Consider the following 15,827-nt stretch of genomic DNA (forward strand, 5'->3'; position numbering starts at 1 on the left):
CTTGTCTCCACGAAGTACAAGGTGTTGGAAGAATAAGGCGAATATGTCCTAGCACCAAATTTACTATAAAGAGATGCACTTTAAAGTACAAATGTCTACAAATTTTTTGCATTGTAACGTTGCCCTACTAGAGTGACATTGGATAACGTGATTTAGGAACGAGTAAGGTGAAAAAGCTAAGTCTTCCACTTAAGGGAAGATGAGATATCCAGGCTGATGTTCAGAGACTAAGTCCAAAAATTAGACTTTGAAGATAACAAAGTAAGTTGAAGAAGATACAGATATTCACTACATGGCACCGGTGGAGGCTAATGCTCTGGAGACACTCAAATCACACATATTTATAATATTTCGTTAGGTCATTGGTTACACGAGGCATCATCATGTGATCGATAACCTTACGGGGCACCAGAAGAGCGTAGACACCAGAAATTGGAAATGTCATTGTTTGTGTACAGCTATTAAGGGTCGCTTGAGAGGTTGTTAACTTAATATTCGAGTTGCAAAAGCATTGCTCTTACATTATAGTCTTGGGTTCCTATCCCAAGGAAGTTCTGGGTTCGAAAACCAACTCATTACAGCGTTGATGACTTGGAACATGTTCTTTCCTTGACATAGGATTATAAACATCAAGATAGTAAAGTTCTGACTTGCCCACTCCATCTGTAATTAAAGTAAAACTTGAATTACATTCTAAAATACATCCTGAGCCTTCCAAAGTTTCTTTACTAAAGCAAAGTTACTTTCCAGAATATTCTAATGTTCTTCAACATTGTCACTCAATGTTTGTTTGTTTTTCATTAATCTTCATGGTGTCAGCTACACCAAAACAAATATTTCATATATTTTGGGACACCTTAGCTAGACCTATACTACTGTGTCCGTCGCCCTCGGGTTTCGAACAGGACTAGAGAGTTGTAGGTTCGATGCAGGAACTAAGTCCTCAATGCGTAACAAGAAAGCTTTATTACCAGATGCCAACAGGCAAGCGCGTTTTACAATGTGTGGAGAGTTTAAATGGAACTCGAAAGACTGATAAAAGAGGAATCTGACTAAGCGCATTTTGTACAATGTGTGCTGCAGAATTTAAAACAAAAATCTTCTTTAATAAATATTATATCTTATGTCTCTTGTTTTTCTTTACCCATCTCCTTTTCTCCCTCACCCTCTAAGGAAATTGAACTAGGAGTTTTTTTTTTTAAATAATACTAAAGTTCATTTCATACTTGCTTTTTATTAAATCATAAAACTTACATACACACACACACACACACACACACTTCACTCTCATCCATGTTGTCAGCGAATTGTGGTTGACCCATGCAAGCATGTGTCCTCCACAGATTCCAGCGCTGGTAGAGGCGTCTACCCTGGCAGCAGTGGTGTTGGTGATTGCGGAGAGTAAAGCTGCCCTTGCGGGTAAAGCTGCTCTTGAGGAGCCAGCACGCCTCTGACACACTGCTGTAGCTCGTCTACCCACAGAGGTTGTGGAGACATCTGAAAAAATAAGTCAGGCATTTTCCAGCAGATCGTACACTGGGTATAAACTTATAAAACATGTTTGTACTTATGGATAACCTCTGCTGTATTAGCGCACTCCTGTATACCTTGCAGTCAAAGATGGCAGTGGCTAGCTCAGTTGAGTACAGTTGGCTGCAATGCACTACGTGCCAACCTCCGTCACAGTTTTCTCGATGATGTAATGTGCAATGCTTTCTAAAGTTCGTGGTAGTACTATATCTTGCTATAAGCACGAATATTCTTTTATAGTATGCATACTTCGCCTTATCATACGGGTCAATGTTCTTAATACTACGCTGTTGTTTTTCCCTTTGATCCCTTCTCCGATCTTGAATTGGGCATTATAATTAGGCAATGCGGATTATATATCACTTTATGATTTATTACTATCGAACAGTTCACATCTGAAAATACACATAGCAATAAAAACTTGGTAGTTATTACAAATTTAGCGTTTGTACCCCTGTACCCCATTGAAAGGCTTCTTGACCACTTGTCACACTTGGGTTTATGACTTTGTGTACGTGGTGCGAAATGTCACTTTCCGATTTTGCATGCGTCAAGTCTTTATCATATGCTGAGATTATATATAATTTAAATTTAATCTCTCCATTCGTAAATCTGTACATTTCAATTCTATATGTAAGTCGTTTAATTTGGTACAGGAACTTCCAATACTATCTTCATAGAGTGTATAAACTGCTACTTTTTCCATCGCTAACACTATAGTGATAAATTTACATGTCTACCGCAGCTTTTTAATCCTTCTTTAGTTTGAATTCTAGCTGAAACATTTTGTTTTCAGCAACATTGTTATATATTAGCGCCATTTGTGGCCCCATGTTTATCTTTTCAATCTCTGCATCCGTTAGTGATGCAAACCGTTTAGGCAGATATACGGAACCACCCTTGAGCTCCGCAACTATCCCCACTCCAAAGCGTGTCTGAATTTTTTTAAACTTTTTGAGAATATATTCTCGGCCTATTACCAGATCCTTTACGGTTGTCGTTTTCACATCATTCCTCTCTCCTATCTTGGTGAGTACGCTGTCCATGATGGTAAATTAATCCGAGAGCTGAATAATTTGCAACTCTCGGCACGAAAAAGAAAAATCACTCCCAAAAAAAATATAGAAAGAATGGAAATCTCAAAGTATACGCTTTATGATGGCGGAAAGAACTTACAGCTAAGTCGCACTAAACCACTTCCACTACACACAAACTTCACTACGATGGTATTCACTGTCGAACCGTGAAACATGAACTGTGTCATCCTTACTTTGTCACAAACCTCTATCGTCTCAGTCTGTAAGTTAAAGTTCCTATTATGACTTTTTGTTTAAAAAAAAGTCGAATTTCTGTTCTAATTCCACGTTTCCGATGACTCTTTTCTTAATATAACAGGTTTCGGTATACGAAATGCCCTGTTCTCCGGCCAGGCGGATTATATTCATTATGATTTTCTTCAATTCGGCCTCCATCATTCAAAATTGCATAATTCTGCAGTACAAAATGGTGGCGCGCTTTGAGCACTGCCTGCTGGATTGCATCTTATTGTTGCGTAACTGCCTGCTCATTCCTCTTTCTTAGCATAGAGTTTCGCGTGGACCATTATTGTCGAGTTTCGACTCGTGAGACGCTAGGCGAAGGGATCCAGACGGTGGTGCTGGTCACAAAGATGTATCTCTTTAGGGTATCCATATTTGGACAGTCGAAATCCTCAAGGTTATAGACTAAACATGTGGTAAAGGTTTCGACAAATTTTTTTTTTTTTTTTTTTTTTTTTTTTTTTTTTTTTTTTTTTGCAATCCTTTTACATAAATACAGGGATGATTTCGAGTAAGTTTGGCCAAAATACTCCCCACCTCATTATAGTTCACAAACCCCCCCCCCCTCCCACAAGAGCCCATGATGATAGTAAGCCACCGTGCTGATCTTGATGGTGCTACAGAAGGCGGTGCCTTAAAGAGGTACGTTGCCTCCTTGCCCCGTAGACCATATGAGATTGCCAATTCCTTTACGATGAAGGTGCCTGAACCCTCGGCCTGAAACTCTTGCATATCTGTAATGAGTCTAGGGGATCTGAAAATAAAAAAGAACTTTAAATATTTTGTTTTTTAAAGTTACATCTTATATGTAAATATCTAGAAACATACTTACACCATAATGATGCTTGAGGCTGTATACGGTACGAAGTCGGCAGAGGCGGTGAAGTTCATGATGGCGGCAGCACTAGGTTGGAAAGTGGTTTGTATGTGGTTACAGCGTCGTGGATAATAAGACATAATGCTGAGGTATTAGCAGGGATATTTATACTGCTATGCAGATCAACGCGTACATTCATTGGTCCTGTTTTTATATCATCCTATTGTTTTGAGCAATCAATTGGTGACTGCAATTTAAAATGCCGTCCATAACATCTTATCTTAAAAAATTATGAACTTTGATTCTTATGTCATGTTTATGGCGAAAATTCGATTTTTTACTTAGTCATTTACATGGTTGGGTGTGTGAAATACCCTCCTCTTCAGCTAGGCGAATTACATTCAATATTTTACTTCGCATTTCACTATCCATTCTGCTTGTTGTGGCATACAACGCTGCAATGTGAAATGGTGGGCGCACTTTGAGATGGTGGATGAGCGCAAGGCTACTACAGTCCATGAGGATTTACTTGTCTAGTCCCTTTTAGAAAGAGAAAGAAAACTCACTATCTCTCTCTACCCTCATTTAGGTGACGGCGGTATGGTCGACACTCCTTCCAATGACCACGAGTTAGTAGTGGCAGCACTCTCTTTCTCTTCAAATTCTGAGTCCCCTCCGCCAGAAAGTTCATCGTTCGTGTCCGTGTCGTTCAAATTGATTACGAACCGATCATTAATTTCATCTACTAGTCCATCCTTCTCCCAATAAAATTTTTCAACTTTTTCTACGTGTTCACATGCCTTTCTTCAATTTTCTTTGCTTACTTTTGCAAGAGCGCTCTCAAATAATTTCATATCTTAACAGATGGCTGTTGATTGGTTTAGATATCAATGCCAATAAATCCGTACTATTATTTTTCTCGCGGTATATGGCATTCAAATCATTCTAACCTATCTGATGATATTTTTTTTCCCCCTTAATTGTAAATGAGCACAAACGCTACTTAGGTGTAAATTTTTCTGACATTTTGTATATTCGATTTCAAATGGTGTGTTTCCAAATTATATGTAATACGCTTTGTCAAATCTGGCAACCTTTTCATAAGGGAAGCTAAATTTATTATTATTATTATTATTATTATTATTATTATTATTATTATTATTATTATTATTATTATTATTGAACAATATGTTATGCTTCGCAACGTCACTTTTAACCTGCCCCCATATTAAGTCACAATGGTATGGTGGCTGTCTCACTACAATGTGGGAGTGTGTTGCTGCAATTTGATTGATTTCATAGTTTTGAAATTGTCTTGTTTCGTTTTTGTAAGTTCATACAATATAGGTTTCGTGTATCATAAATCATAATTATTTATTGCATCCACTGATCATATACATGATATGAGACATGTCATATTTACAAACTAATAATTATATAATATACGTAAAAGTAATAACTATAATTAAAAGCAACACAAATACAAATATACAAAACTTGGGACTTAATTGTAGAAAACAACAGGTCGGTCGATTTGGCTATGTCTTGAAGTCAGAACATTTCATTTAGCAGTCCGGAGTCAATTTCAACCAATGCATCCTTCATGGGAAGACATCCTTCTCGAAGTCAGGATCTGGAAGTAAAGATCTTTCTTAAATTTTTGATGTGCAGATATTTCTTTAAGGTAATTTGGTTATGTTGGTTGTTATAACCGTTAGATTGTGGCGAGCCAGGAATGCTTTAAACCAATCATGTCCTGGTTTCCCATTCTTGAATGGCGTTTTAATACCACTAATTTCAACATATTCCTGTACCACAGAGAGTACTTCATCCCGTGAGAGTGGGAAGCCCCATTTTGCCATGATTTTCAAATTTGAAGCTAGATTCTGTTCTCTCTCCGACAAAGCTGCCTTCCTCCCTTGGGCCTGTGCATTTGTTTAACAACCTCCTGGACAATAAAGATCTATCAATGTTATATTTTGCAGCAGTAGCTCTCACTCCTGCCTTCAGCTTCTTTACTTCATGCACTGCTTTTTTCATTTACAAAAACAGAAATACTCCTTGAAGCATTCAAATGTTTCTTAAAATTGTCTCCCGCAGTCTGTTTTTCATTTATCTTCATAAACGTCTGCCACACCAAAACAAATATTTCACTTAAAATGTTTCGAACCCAAACTAATCATGAAATATATTATTCTCGAACATGGAATCACTGACATTTAATGCACAAAAGCAAACAAATATTTTAAACCTTAGACACTGAATTTTTAGTTAGGTCTCTTTCTGAGATATTCACTACATCTCCTTCCTTTAATAAAAGGAAGGTGCTCACCAATGAACGACTTCTTTTAGCGCCACGAACTTCGCTTCTTGGTTTCTTGTACATGGTACGTAATTTCATAGCGAGCCTTCAATTTGAATCTTATGCTTGTACCAAGTCTTCGTAATTATATAGCGGTCCTGGTTTTCCTTTTTGCAATTCTCCTGGGAGGTTTGCAATTCTGCCGAACAATAATTCAAATGGTGTGAATTTTGTGACCGTTTGAGGAGTTGTGTTGTAAGAAAAAACAGCAAATGGTACCCAGTCATCCCATTGTGTTTGTTTTTCAGTGCAAAAGCATTGTAAGTACTCTGTTAACATTATGTGAGTCCTTTCTAAAGCGCCATTACTTTCTGGGTGGTAGGCAGTGGTGTTTATTGTGTCAATTTTGAGCAATTTACATACTTGTTTGAAAACATTATTCATAAAATTTGTGCCTTGGTTGGTTAGAATAATTTGTGGAATGCCGTGTACAAGGCAAATCTCTGGCACTAAGGCGTTTGCTAAGGTTTCGGCTTCCTGATTTTCAATAGGTATGGCTATAAAATATTTCGTTAGGTTGTCCTGACAAGTCAATATGTACTTACGTCCTTTTTCCGTTAGTGGAAGGGGTCCTACGACGTCAAGAGCTAATTTTATCCAAGGTTCGGGTTGAGTATCAGTCATTTCTAATTCCTGCTTAATGTATGATCTGGTCATCTTATTCTTTTGGCAAGTAGGACAGGTCCAAATATACTCTTCTACTTCTGATTTCATGTTATGCCAATTTACATATAATTTCAAGGGTCCGATGAATTCCTTGGTGGCCACCTACCGGGCATTCGTGCATTTGCTTAATAATTTTGTTCTTTCTCTCGTCGGTAAGCTCTTCTTCCGAAATTAGGGCACAGAGCTGTGGATGCGTACTTAATGTACTCTTCTAGTAATAGCCTCCATCTGAGAAGTCGCGAACTAGGGTCTTTGACACTAAATATCCAAGTCAATTGTCTGTGATCTGTTATTATTGTGAACGATCTTCCCAACTGTAACGTTGCCCTTCTAGGACAACTATTGGATAACGTGATTTCGGAATGAATTCGGTGGAAAAGCTAAGTCTTCCACCTTAGGGAGGATGAGGTGTGCAGGCCGACGTTCACAGACTAAGTCCAAAAATTTAGACTTTGAAGGATAAAGATGTATTTAGAAGAAGATGTTACAGATGTTGACTACATACTAGCACCGGTGGAGGCTGAATCCTCTCGAAAAACTGAAGTCACACACATATATAATATTTAGTCACGGCGTTGGTCACACGAGGCATCATCATGTGATAGATGATCTTAGGGGTCACCAGAAGAGCGTGGACACCAAAAATTGGAAATGTCATTGTTTGTGTCCGGCTATTAAGGGTCACTTCCAAGGTTAACTTGCAGCTGTTTCTTAACACAACGATTATTTCTTAATATAATATTGAAGTTACAAACAATTAAATGAAAATAAACCCACAAAAATTCATACAAGTACGTTAATGAAACAATAAATATTATACTTAGAATATTCAATGTACTTACATTATACTCCAACATGGTCTGTAGGTTTATCCAGCACGTTGGAGCACAATTATACATTTGGAGCGTTGGCTCCATGTCTCCTGGATTGACACATATTATAGCATGGTATATTCCATTGCACATTTCGATGTGGTATAGTTGACAATGTACTTGAAATTCCATTCTTGTGCTATGTTCCTATCAAATCTACAATGTCTTATATGATTTTCATCCTACATATTTTGCAACACAACTTTCTCTTCAACCGATTAGGCTGTGGAAAGTCATATGTAACATGCCGATCTCAACACATTACGATTCCACTTTCACATCTTTTCAAGGTGGAAAGTAATGAAACTTATAGTTCCGAGGCTCCTGTCCTGTCTAACCCCTTAAGCAACATATTGCCTAAACTAAATTAGTACATATTTCCACGCATGTCCAAACACTTTCTCTTTCTACAAATAGATTCATATTTCCAGGACATGCAGCTATGTCAACACATCATCCATATCAAATCAACATTTACAACTTAAAATAGCACATATTTCTAACACACTACCAATAATGCTACATACTTGGTGATACTAACATATTTGAGTAAAAGTATTCATTTCTACTCATCTCTCTGATATTCCATTTTCTTGAATTCGATTTGATGCATTGTTTTACCTCCACCAATCTGTTTCAATCCTTGATAGATTAAAACAAACTTTGATTCCGTATTGATGTCATTGACTACTGAGTCTGACAACTCACAAAATCTCTTAGGTAGAAAAATCGATCTGTCTTGCAATTCTGCAACCATTGTCGGACCATGCACTGTATTTAGTTTCCTAAACTTTTTTATCACATATTCCCTGTTGAGAGTTAGTTCACCAATCTTACATATTTTGTTAAAATCACCAGCACTAACTCTCGATAATACAGATAATGCATCCATACTGATACAATAGTATACAATATGCATCATATCCGAATTCTATCTCCTTTTATACCAATGACATGGAGCAAAACACATCTTTTGCAACACAACCAGCTGGGCTGCGGAAGGTCACATGCCGATGTCAACATATTACGACATTTGGTTCAAGGTGAATACCGATGTCAACATTTTACGACATTTGGTTCAAGGTTCAATGGACCTTGAAACTTATGTAACACAGCTTTAACAGGGGAAACCAACACGTTGTGACATTTGGTTCAAGGTTGATTACAAACAATGGACCTTGAAAATTATGTAACACAAGGGAAACCAAAACTCCTCCCTCAACTCCATTTCAACATTCTCTCCATGCTCATTCATCGCTTGCAAATCCCCATTCACCAATCACAGACCAGCTCCCCTTTCGCCACGCCCTCATCCCTCATTTGACCATACCCCCTTCCCCTCATTTGACCACTCTCCATGCTCATTCGTCGCTTGCAAATACCCATTCACCAATCATAGACCAGCTCCCCTTTCGCCACGCCCTCATCCCTCATTTGACCATATCCCCTTCCCCTCATTTGACCACTCTCCATGCTCATTCGTCGCTTGCAAATCCCCATTCACCAATCACAGACCAGCTCCCCTTTCGCCATGCCCTCATCCCTCATTTGGCCATACCCCTTCCCCTCTTTTGACCACACCCCTTCCCCTATCCCTCCATTGGCAACGCCCCTTCCCCCTCCCTCTTTTGGCCACGCCCCCTTCTCCCTCCCTCCTTTGGCCACGCCCCTCCGACCTCTCCATACCCTCCAACCATTGACGTCAACGTCATCTGTATACTACTCTCTGCGTCTGTTAGTGATGCAAACCGTTTAGGCAGATATATTGAACTCTCCTCGAGCTCCGCAAATATCCCCCTTCTGGATCGTGTCTGGATTTTTCTCATATTCTTAAGAATATATTCTCGCCCCCCAACTAATTCTTTTACACTTGTCGTTTTTACGACATCGCTTCCTGCTCCTATCTTGGTCAGTACGCTGTCCATGATGACTCTTATATTACTTTTTTTTTTTTTACATTGGGGAATTTAATTATTGTGAACGATCTTCCCAACAAGTAAGGTCGGAAATGCTTACTTCCCCAAATTATCGCCTTTAGTTCCTTCTCAATCGTGGAATAGTTACATTCTGCCTGATTCAGAGTTCTACTCCCGAAAACTATGGGGAGGTCTTGACCTACTGTGCCCTGACTTAACACGCATCCTATTGCGTTGTTGCTAGCATCGCAAGTTAGAATGAAGGGTTTAGTGAAATCAAGATATTGTATTATTGGTGGAGTGATAATCTTTTCTTTTAGTTCGTGAACTGCGTTCTCGTAAACGTCTGTCCATTTGAAAACAACGTCCTTCTTCAGTAATTCTGTTTAAGGTTTAGCCAACTTACTGAAATCTTTCATGGATTTTCTGTAATATCCTACTAGACCGAGAAACGATTTGATCTCTGTCGGTGATTTTGGAGAAGGGAAATTTACGATTGACTCGACTTTCTTTGCGTCGGGCATTCCACTGCTAGCTGTTACATGACCAAGATAATTCAGTTCTTGTATCAGAAACTCACATTTGTTGGGTTGCAATTTCAGATTATGATTCCTGAATCTGTCGAAGACTTCTCTTAATCTAGCATTGTGTTCTTCCGAAGTTTCGGAGTAAATTACGACATCGAGGTACACTAATGTCCGTATTCCCTGTAAACCTGTCAAAACATTATTCACGAGTCTTTGAAAAGTACTCGGTGCGGACTTTAGACCAAACGGCATTCGCATATACTCGTAATGACCACTTTCTGTTGAAAACGCTGTTTTCATTCTATCATCCTCAGCTATTGGGATTTGCAAATAACCTCTTGCACCGTCCAATGCTGAAAAGAATCGAGCTCTTCCTAGTTTGTCTAGGATATCTTGGATATTGGGAAGGGGGTAGCTATCACCAATTGTAACGTCATTCAACTTTCTGAAGTCTACACATATCCTCCATTTGTTTTCTCCTGATGTGTCTAACTTTTTAGGAATGACTAGTATTGGAAAGTCCCAGGGACTCTAACTAGGGGCAACACTGATCTCTTGCGTCTCTGCTGGTTATTAGGACCAATAATGTCATCTAAAGTGGCTTTTAATCTTTGGACTCCAATTTTCCTCGATCTTAAGTAAGTTAATGTAAAATTCTTTATGGCTTTACATTCTTGTTCTAATGTTACAATAACCTGTTTCAGTGTGTGATACAAATGTTGTACATGTTTTAAGTGTACATATGTGACTACATCCCAAGAGTATGATGTAAACCATACATCTTTTACATGATCAAAGTATAATCCTGCTTGTCCTGAAATCTGATCATTCTGTATTTGGATACCTTGGTGGAACAATGTCTTCAACACCCGTCACCTTCTCCCTCAATGCTTCATGTTTCCCTTTTTCTCCTCTTTTAGTTCTCTGTTAAAAACTGTAATATAAGTTAGTCATGCATACACTCTACATAATCATCATTCAATATCAGATCACAAAACATACACTCACTGCTTTATAGTTGGGGAATGTTTCAGTGCATTTCTCCTGCCACAATCTATTTTTTTCTCTTTTTGATTTTTTCTCCTCAACTTTCACAATTTCCAGTTTATGTTAAATAAAACAATTACAAATATAACCATTTTGCATCACAAATACAGCCAACAGGTATAGCGATGATATGTGTCCTCATATGTTGAAAGTGAATTTATAAAAAGTATTTCTGTGTTACCACATAGCAACAATGACCAATCCATATGCAACTGATTAGCACCATGAATTTTTCTCACCACCTCAGTGTGTATTTTCTCAGAGTTTAGTAGTTTCTGTTTGCGTGTTATTTGGTATGGTTCGTCTAACCAATCATCTCTCACATCTGGAGAATATGCGTATGTTATCTTAAATGGTACTTTACAAGCGCTATCATATCTCTCCTGATAAAATCTCTTTTTTGGCGCTTTAACATCCACTGTTACACTTTCTGTGTGAAAACAGGATAACAAATATTACTATTATGTATATCATACTTTTTTTTAAATTGGAATCTGTGCATTCATGTGGTGTTCACCATTACCCAAACAGGTATTGTGATGGTATGTGTCCTCATACGTTGAAAGTGAATTTATTAAAAGTACTTCTGTGTTACCACGGCAACACCAATGACCAATCCATATGCAAATGATTACCATACATTTTTTCCACCACCTCAGTGTGTATTTTCTCAGAGTTTAATAGTTTCCATTTGCGTGTTATTTGATATGGCTCGCCTAACCATTCATCTCTTGCATCTGGAGAATATGCGTATGTTATCTCAAATGGTACTTTACAAGCGCTATCACATCTCTCCTGATAAAATCTCTTTTTTGACGCTTTAACATCCACGGTTACACTTTCTGTGTGAAAACAAAATAACAAATATCACTATTATGAATCTGTGCATTCATGTGGTGTTCACCATTACCCAAACAGGTATTGCGATGGTATGTGTCCTCATACGTTGAAAGTGAATTTATAAAAAGTATTTCTGTGTTACCACATGGCAACACTAATGATGAATCCGTATGCAACTAATTAGCACCATAAATTTTTCCCACCACCTCAGTGTGTATTTTCTCAGAGTTTAATAGTTTCTATTTGCGTGTTATTTGATATGGCTCGTCTAACCATTCATCTCTCACACCTGGAGAATATAGGTATGTTATCTTAAGTGGTACTTTACAAGTGCTATCGCATCTCTCCTGATAAAATCTCTTTTTTGGTGCTTTAACATCCACGGTTACAATTTCTGGTTTCTGTGCAAAAACAAAATAACAAATATTACCATTATGTATATAATATTTTTTTTTAAATTGGAATCTGTGCATTCAATGCGGTGTTCACCAAACAGGTCCTCATAAGTTGAAAGTGAATTTATAAAAAGTATTTCTGTGTTACCACATGGCAACACTGATGATCAATCTGTACTCGTATGCAACTGATTAAATTTTTCTCACTGCCACAGTGTGTATAATCTCAGAGTTTAGTAGTTTCTGTTAGCGTGTTATTTGATATGGTTTGTCTAACCATTCATCTCTCGCATCTGGAGAATATGCGTATGCTATCTGAAATGGTACTTTATATCTTAATTTTCCACATTGCAGCTTCTTGACCAAATTTTTGTAGTTGACTGTGTGTTGCATAATGACTGAATTGTTGGTTGGGTATAATATGCCAACCTGTACTCTTCTTCGACTGCCCTGTCGATTTGAGTATTATCACTGTCGGATTGGTATTGTATACTGGATTGGAATCGTTTGGAGCTTGGCCCGGCTGTTGGGTCGGAAAGCTGCAGCTAATTCTTCTTCATTTGTGATGTAATCGTTGATCCCTCATGGGCGTCCCAGTGGTAGATTTAGTTGAGTTGGTTGGGCTGGAACTAGAAGAGCTGCTGTGTCTTCGCACCTGGTCTATACAATGTGATTGCCTGGTAAAAGACAGTTGTGGTGAAATGGTAAATATACATACGATTGCGGTAAGCACCTTCATTTTCTGAACACCATTTCCAAACTGGGTGATTTGTCGTTATGAGAAATGCTGTTCTGTCTATGCGTTTCGGTTCTTTCTATTTGACGTCAACAAGGTTGTTGTCCCTTCAAAGAGAAGTTTGCATTTCTCAGCGAATGGCCCACTAGTAATACACGGCTCTTCCCAAAGAGCTGCATAGTGTTTATTTAGCTTTTGGAAACCAAATTTGTCATTCATGACTTCCTCCCAGTTCGGTAATAATGTTAGGAGACTTTTCGCCACCCTTCTTTTCTTTTAGTTCCTGAACTGCGTTCTCGTGAACTTCTGTCCACTTGAAAACAACGTCCTTCTTCAGTAATTCTGTTAAACTCGATAAAATTACCACATTCTCGACGTTTAACAGTACCAACCACATTCTCGACGTTTAACCGTACCAACCACAAAGTCCAACAGTCTTAATATAAAACCAGCCACACTGTAAATTCCTATGTGAAATAAGTTCATAACGTTGACAATAGCAATTCAAACACTAGTCTCATTATTCATCTAACAATTGAAAAATGGAGAGTACTGCTGTCATATATATCTTTTTGCCAATTAATGGAAGACTTCCACTTACCCGTATACACACAGTACATGGACTGCTACAGAGCTGGGCATGTGCTGCCACGAATATTAAGATGATCAAACCGCATAGTACTTAGCATTCGCGGGAAAATATCTCCACGAAAGATATTTCTGAGAACAAAATCCCTCACGCACCCATGGAAGAGGGACCTAGTTGTTCCATACTGACGTCACAGCTTCCTCTTAATGCAGACCATACTGACGTCGCAGCATTCCTCTTAATGCAGACCATACTGACGTCTCAGCTTCCTCTTAATGCAGATCATACTGACGTCTCAGCTTCCTCTTAATGCAGACCATACTGACGTCGCAGCTTCCTCTTAATGCAGACCATACTGACGTTGCAGCTTCCTCTTAATGCAGACCATACTGACGTCTCAGATTTCTCTTAATGCAGACCATACTGACGTCTCAGCTTCCTCTTAATGCAGACCATACTGACGTCTCAGATTTCTCTTAATGCAGACCATACTGACGTTGCAGCATTCCTCTTAATGCAGACCATACTGACGTCTCAGATTTCTCTTAATGCAGACCATACTGACGTCTCAGCTTCCTCTTAATGCAGACCATACTGACGTCTCAGCTTCCTCTTAATGCAGACCATACTGACGTCTCAGATTTCTCTTAATGCAGACCATACTGACGTTGCAGCATTCCTCTTAATGCAGACCATACTGACGTCTCAGCTTCCTCTTAATGCAGACCATACTGACGTCTCAGCTTCCTCTTAATGCAGACCATACTGACGTCTCAGCTTCCTCTTAATGCAGACCATACTGACGTTGCAGCATTCCTCTTAATGCAGACCATACTGACGTCTCAGCTTCCTCTTAATGCAGACCATACTGACGTTGCAGCATTCCTCTTAATGCAGACCATACTGATGTCTCAGCTTCCTCTTAATGCAGACCATACTGACGTCTCAGCTTCCTCTTAATGCAGACCATACTGACGTCGCAGCTTCCTCTTAATGCAGACCATACTGACGTCTCAGCTTCCTCTTAATGCACACCATACTGACGTCTCAGCTTCCTCTTAATGCAGACCATACTGACGTCTCAAATTTCTCTTAATGCAGACCATACTGACGTCTCAGCTTCCTCTTAATGCAGACCATACTGACGTCTCAGATTTCTCTTAATGCAGACCATACTGACGTTGCAGCATTCCTCTTAATGCAGACCATACTGACGTCTCAGCTTCCTCTTAATGCAGACCATACTGACGTCTCAGCTTCCTCTTAATGCAGACCATACTGACGTCTCAGCTTCCTCTTAATGCAGACCATACTGACGTTGCAGCATTCCTCTTAATGCAGACCATACTGACGTCTCAGCTTCCTCTTAATGCAGACCATACTGACGTTGCAGCATTCCTCTTAATGCAGACCATACTGATGTCTCAGCTTCCTCTTAATGCAGACCATACTGACGTCTCAGCTTCCTCTTAATGCAGACCATACTGACGTCGCAGCTTCCTCTTAATGCAGACCATACTGACGTCTCAGCTTCCTCTTAATGCACACCATACTGACGTCTCAGCTTCCTCTTAATGCAGACCATACTGACGTCTCAAATTTCTCTTAATGCAGACCATACTGACGTCTCAGCTTCCTCTTAATGCAGACCATACTGACGTCTCAGATTTCTCTTAATGCAGACCATACTGACGTCTCAGCTTCCTCTTAATGCAGACCATACTGACGTCTCAGATTTCTCTTAATGCAGACCATACTGACGTTGCAGCATTCCTCTTAATGCAGACCATACTGACGTCTCAGCTTCCTCTTAATGCAGACCATACTGACGTCGCAGCTTCCTCTTAATGCAGACCATACTGACGTTGCAGCATTCCTCTTAATGCAGACCATACTGACGTCTTAGCTTCCTCTTAATGCATACCATACTGACGTCTCAGCTTCCTCTTAATGCAGACCATACTGACGTCTCAGATTTCTCTTAATGCAGACCATACTGACGTCTCAGATTTCTCTTAATGCAGACCATACTGACGTCGCAGCTTCCTTCCTCTTAATGCAAACCATACTGACGTCGCAGCTTCCTCTTAATGCTGACCATACTGACGTCTCAGCTTCCTCTTAATACAGACCATACTGACGTCTCAGCTTCCTCTTAATGCAGACCATACTGACGTCTCAGATTTCTCTTAATGCAGACCATACTGACGT

Source organism: Periplaneta americana, chromosome 1, assembly GCF_040183065.1.
Source record: "Periplaneta americana isolate PAMFEO1 chromosome 1, P.americana_PAMFEO1_priV1, whole genome shotgun sequence".
Lineage (NCBI taxonomy): Eukaryota > Metazoa > Arthropoda > Insecta > Blattodea > Blattidae > Periplaneta > Periplaneta americana.